The sequence below is a fragment of the Pelodiscus sinensis genome, chromosome 10 (assembly GCF_052426305.1).
Source record: "Pelodiscus sinensis isolate ZL-2025 chromosome 10, ASM5242630v1, whole genome shotgun sequence".
Taxonomy (NCBI): Eukaryota; Metazoa; Chordata; order Testudines; family Trionychidae; genus Pelodiscus; species Pelodiscus sinensis.
Genome location: NC_143061.1, coordinates 7,298,327 through 7,304,326, shown reverse-complemented (window position 1 = coordinate 7,304,326; position 6,000 = coordinate 7,298,327).

Sequence of the window (6,000 nt, the reverse complement as noted above, 5' to 3'; positions counted from 1 at the left end):
TTTAGCCTTCTCCACATCTTCTGGCAAAGAGTTCCACAGGTTGACTGTGCGCTGAGTGAAGAAAAACTTCCTTTTGTTTTTTTTAAACCTGCTGCCTATTAATTTCATTTGGTGATCCCTAGTTCTTATATTGTGGGAACAAGTACATAACTTTTCCTTACTCACCTTTTTCATACCAGTCATGATTTTATAAACCTCTATCATATCCTCCCCCCCCCCTTTAGTCTCCTCTTTGCTAAATTGAAAAGTCCAAGTCCTTTTAATCTCTCTTCAAATAGCACCTGCACCAAACCCATAATTTTTGTTCTTTTCTGAACCTTTTCCAATGCCAATATATCTTTTTTGAGATGAGGCGGCCACATCTGTACGTAGTATTCAAGATGTGAGCATCCCATGTTTTTATATAGAGGCAATAAGATATTTTCTGTCTTATTCTTTATCCCCTTTTTAATGACTCGTAACATTCTATTTGCTTTTTGACTGCTGCTGCACACTGAATGGATGTTTTCAGAGAACTATCCACAAAGACTCCAAGTCCTGTCTCTTGAGTAGCTGTAGCCAAATTAGGCCCCATCATATTGTGTATATATAGTTGGGATTATTTTTCCAGTGTGCATTACTTTACATTTATCAACATTAAATTTCATTTGCCATTTTGTTGCCCAATTACTTGGTTTGGTGAGATTGTTTTGAAGCTCTTCACAGTCTGCTTTGGTCTTAACTATCTTGAGCAGTTCAGTATCATCTGCAAATTTTGCCATCTTGCTGTTTACCCTTTTCTCCAGATAATTTATAAATACGTTGAATAGGATGGGTCCCAGGACAGACCCTTGGGGGACCCCACTAGTGTTACCTCTCTCCACTCTGAAAACTTCCCATTTATTCCTACTCTTTGTTTCCTGTCTTTTAACCAGTTACCAATCTACGAAAGGACCTTCTCTCTTATCCCATGACAACTTACTTTACTTAAGAACCTTTGGTAAGGATCTTGTCAAAGGCCTTCTGGTAATCTAAGTATACTATATTCACTTGATCCCCCTTATCCACATGTTTGTTGACCCCCTCAAAGAATTCTAGCAGATTAGTAAGGTATGATTTCCTTTTACAGAAACCATGTCGACTTTCCCCCAACAAATTATATTCATCCATGTGTTGGACAATTTTATTCTTTACTATAGTTTCAGCTAATTTGCCTGGTACTGACGTCAGACTTACGGGTCCGTAATTGCCAGGATCACCTCTAGAGCCTTTTTAAGTATTGGCGCGATGTTAGCAATCTTCCAGTCATTATGTATGGAAGCTGATAGTTCCGCAATTTCCCATTTGAGTTCTTTCAATGCCATCTGGTCCTGGTGACTTGTTACTGTTAAGGTTATCAGTTTGTTCCAAAACCTCCTCTAATGACACCTCAATCTGGGACAATTCCTCAGATTTGTCACTTAAAAAGAATGGCTCAGGTTCGGGAATCTCCCCAATATTCTCAGCCATGGAGACCAAAGCAAATAATTCAGTTTTTCCGCTATGACTTTATCATCTTTGATTGCTCCGTTAGCATCTCGATTGCCCAATGGCTCCACTGATTGGTTAGCTGGCTTCCTGCTTCTGATGTACTTAAAAAACATTTTATTATTACTTTTTGAGTTTGTGGCTAGCTGTTCTTCAAACTCCTTTTTGGCTTTTCTTATTATATTTTTACACTTATTTTTACAAAATTTATGGTCCTTTCTATTTTCCTCACTAGGATTTGACTTCCACTTTTTAAAAGATGTCTTTTTATGTCACTGCTTCTTTTACCTGGTTAAGCCACAGTGGCACTTTTTTGGTTCTCTTACTGGGTTTAATTTGGGATATACATTTAAGTTGGGCCTCTATTATGGTGTCTTTGAAAAGTTTCCATGCAGCTTGCAGAGATTTTACTTTTGTTGCTGTACTTTTTAATTTCTCTTTAACTTCCTCATTTTTGTGTAGTTCCCCTTTCTGAAATTAAATGCCATAGTGTTGGGCTGCTGAGGTGTTTTTTCCCACCACAGGGATGTTAAATTTTATTACATTATGGTCACTTATTTCCAAGCAGTCCAGTCATATTTACTTCTTGAACCAGATCCTGCGCTCCACTTAGGACTAAATCAAGAATAGCCTCTCCACTTGTGGGTTCCAGAACCAGCTGCTCCAAAAAACAGTCATTTAAGGTATCAAGAAACTCAGAGGAGTGGCTAGGGCACTGCAGTGGGGGGGACTTGTTGCCGGCAGCGGGTGTCTGCTCTCACACATAAGAACAGAATCCCCATTTTGAGCTGCTTGCATTAACATACGTGCCTTATAACAAGTTAGCTCTGTCCTTTCATGTTGAAGCTCCAACACTTAGTGTCAGGCCAGCCAGCATCACCTTTTCCAACTCTTGATCCAAGATAAGCTTTTTTGCAAACAATTTTTTGTTCTTGGTGTGCTGAAGTCAAGCTATATAGAAGTTGCTGGAAAAGACAGAGCAATTCAAGAGTAAACTGTCTTATCTCCTTGTGGTTGGTATCCCCTCCTTCTGTCATCTAGAAATGCCTGGGAATCAGAGAAGTGGGATGAGGCTCATGGGCAGGGGGCCTGTTCCAGCCTAGTGGGGCCTGCAACAGGCAGGGGATTCTTCTACCTAGCTAGATGCAAGGAATCAGAACATAAGTGCTACTACATAACTAATCTGCAGTTATCAGTGTTCCCTGTAAGCTGTACACTTGTGCAGCTACTCGAGAGATTCCAGTGCTGCCCAGCTAATTAGCAGAACCCCCCCCCCCCAGTTAGATTGTGTTTCCACTTGTGGTGCACATTTGCACATGCCTTGGTGCACATAAACATTTTATTCTGCACATGGGAAGAAAAAATGCACATGGATGGAAAACGAGGGAACATTAGCCACATCCATACCTCCTGATGTGGATATCTGCAGCTCCTTTTTGCAAATGCAGATATAAATTTTGTATTTAGAAACTCTTCAAATCTGCAGATATCCGCAGGTATCCACAATTTTTGCAGATGAACAAAGGGCTAGCTAAAATGGTAAAAGTTTTCTCTCAAGACAATTAAATTGCTTCTTAAGGAACTCTGGGATCTTAGAGAGCAGCCTCCAGCACCCACATCTTTTAATACAAAAGGATATGAAAGCACTGGAGCCAAGCCCAGCCGGCAGGAGAGCTTTTATCTGAGTGACTAGAGATAGATCAGATGGGTACAGGCTGCCATTTACTTCAAGCAGTCTGTGCTAGCCCTCTAAGCTCAGGGAGAACTCATGGTTGTGAACCTGAGTGAACACCAGGGCTACGTCTAGACTGGCATGATTTTCTGCAAATGCTTTTAACGGAAAAGTTTCCGTTAAAAGCATTTGCGGAAAAGAGCATCTAGATTGGTGTTGCGAGAATCACAGGTCCGATGATAAATACCCAAGGGGGAAAGGACAGAACCAGGTGGACAGTTTTATCAAATAAAAAATACTTATTTATGACAATGGTGAATTTATAGTATTTATTCTAAGATTTTTAATAGACCGTGTTAATAATGGATTTACAGTATTTATTATATTTATTCTATGGTTTCTAGTAAAATGTGTCAGAGAGATAAGGATGGGAATGGCAAGGGGAATAGTCTCTAATCTTAAAATATCCAACTACAGTAATTAAACAACAGTGATAACTACAAACTCTTATATACTACCCAAAAACAACTACAACACTAAGCTTATACAACAGGAAAAAATCAAATCATACATACCAACTTACACATCACACGGAACATTTCACAGATATCGGTTCGGTTGCAAAGGCCTTGGTTATGCCTGAGAGTCGGGGGAGGTGGCTGGTCGGTTGATCAGGCCGGCAGTGCTTTGAAGTATACGAGAAGGCACACGAACTGTGCAATGGGTATTTATCCCCAAATCTGCACATGGCTTTCCCGCACTTGCATATTACCATATATGGCCCAATGGTCACCAAATGGGGGGCGGGTCTGTGTCCCAGGGGTGGGGCCGAAACTGTGCAGGTTTCATGCAACCAGGTAAGCCCCGCAGTTCTCACGCCAAGGTGACGGGTGGGAGAGTCTGAGGCTATTTTCCCCTTTTCACACCTTAACTTTTTTCTAAAGGCAATGGTATGCAGGAAGGGTGCGGCCGGTTTCTCTCAAGGAGTACTGCAGCCCACTATAACAAGAGGGGCCTGGCCAAACTTTTTTACTGGGGGGGCAGTTTCTTTTCTCTAACAATTAGCACGGACCCTTTTCCGCAAAAGCACTTTTTGCGGAAAAGCGTCCGTGCCAATCTAGACGCACTTTTGTGCAAAAAAAAAAGTCCCGATCGCCATTTTCACGATCGTGGCTTTTTTGCGCAAAACAAATCTGAGCTGTCTACGCTGGCCCTTTTGCGCAAAAGGGACTTTTGCCCGAACGGGAGCAGCATAGTATTTCCGCAAGAAGCACTGATTTCTTACATGAGATCGTCAGTGTTCTTGCGGAAATTCAAGCTGCCAGTGGAGACAGCTGGCAAGTTTTTCCGCAAAAGCAGCTGCATTAGCGGAAAAATGTGCCAGTCTAGGCGCAGCCCAGGGGTCTGGAGGATTCCTTCCTGCTGGTCTGCAGGCATCTAACACTTGGAGCTACCAAAAAGGCCAACTCCCCCGCCCCTTGCACTCCACTCTGAAGCAACAACAAAGAGCAGAGCAGGCAGCACCAATTCCCGCTCCCCAGAGGGGAAAGTTCATGAAAGGCACTGAGGGAAGCCTGGGATTTCTCCAGCCTGCATCCTGGTCAAAGCCCAAACCCAGAACTTTGACGCCACCCAAAGCCCCACTTCTCCAAAGGCTCCAAGAAAATCACCCCCAGGTGGGGGGGGGAGGTGGACACAGCAGCCCCTCCCCCCCACAGTTAATGGCGAGAGAGGCAGAACTCACGGCTGCTGAAAGCTAATCCCCCCCCAGCTAGAGACCTTACCCCCCCAGCTCCCACACAAACCCTACTGCCCACCCCTCCCCCAACAGCTCCCCTGCGCACGGTCCTGACCCCTCCCCCACCGGCCGCCCTTGCCACTGAGAGGCTAACACTTTCCCGCTCCCAGGAGGCGGGTTGCGCGCTCTCCAAGTGGGGGGGGGAGAGTGCGCGCGCGCGAGAGACATGGTCACGTGACGGTTTCGGTTTGTTGAGGCCGCTTTTCCGCGGGTCTTTTTTTGTTTGTTGTGCTTCCACCCTGCCCCGCCCCCTGCCTAGCGTGACTGACGAATCCCCGCCCCCGCTACTGCCTCGCAGCCAATGGCTTGCAAGGACTTCCAAAAAGTAAAGTAAACGGAGGCATCTGATTGGCCGCTCCAATCCCGCTCCTTATTTTGTTTAAAAAAAAAGCGGCGCCTGTCGCTGATTGGCTCCGCGGGGCTCTTTTAAGAGCCTCGTTCGCAGGCGGCGTTGTCATTGGCAGGCGGCTGGCGCGGAGGTGAGGTTCTCCCCCACTGGGGCAAGGCCTGGGGGTCTCCTTCCGCGCGGCTGGTTCCAGTGCCGAGGCGCGAGCTGCCCTGTCGTGGGGGAGGGGCTGGGCGCGGCTTCCCGCCCTGAGGTGCGTCCTAGAGGCTGGGGCTCCGTAGCCCCGCCCTGCGCGGGGCTGTGAGGGGGGCGGCCCCTGGTGGCGGGCGGGGCTCTATGCCCGGGGGGGGGGGGGCGTCTCTCTCAAGCCTTGTAGCCCCCAGGCCTTCCTGCAGAGCTGCCCAGCCGTAGCCTGCTGGACGCCCCCCCCCCCCCCCGCTGCCTTGCTGAGAAGCGCAGAGGGGGGGGGTCACAGATCTCGTGGGGGGGGGTGCTGGAATAGGCAGGTGAACGGCTCCTCGATGAGCTGATGCACAAATGCTTATGGGAGAGGGGGGACTCACTAGTCTCGTCTCTCCCCCCCCCCCCCCCGTGCTTCCTATCAGAAAGTGTGTGGGGGGGCGCTTCAAAGCAGCAGCAGCACCACCAGGCTCCACTGGTGCTGCTGCTTTGAAAGGC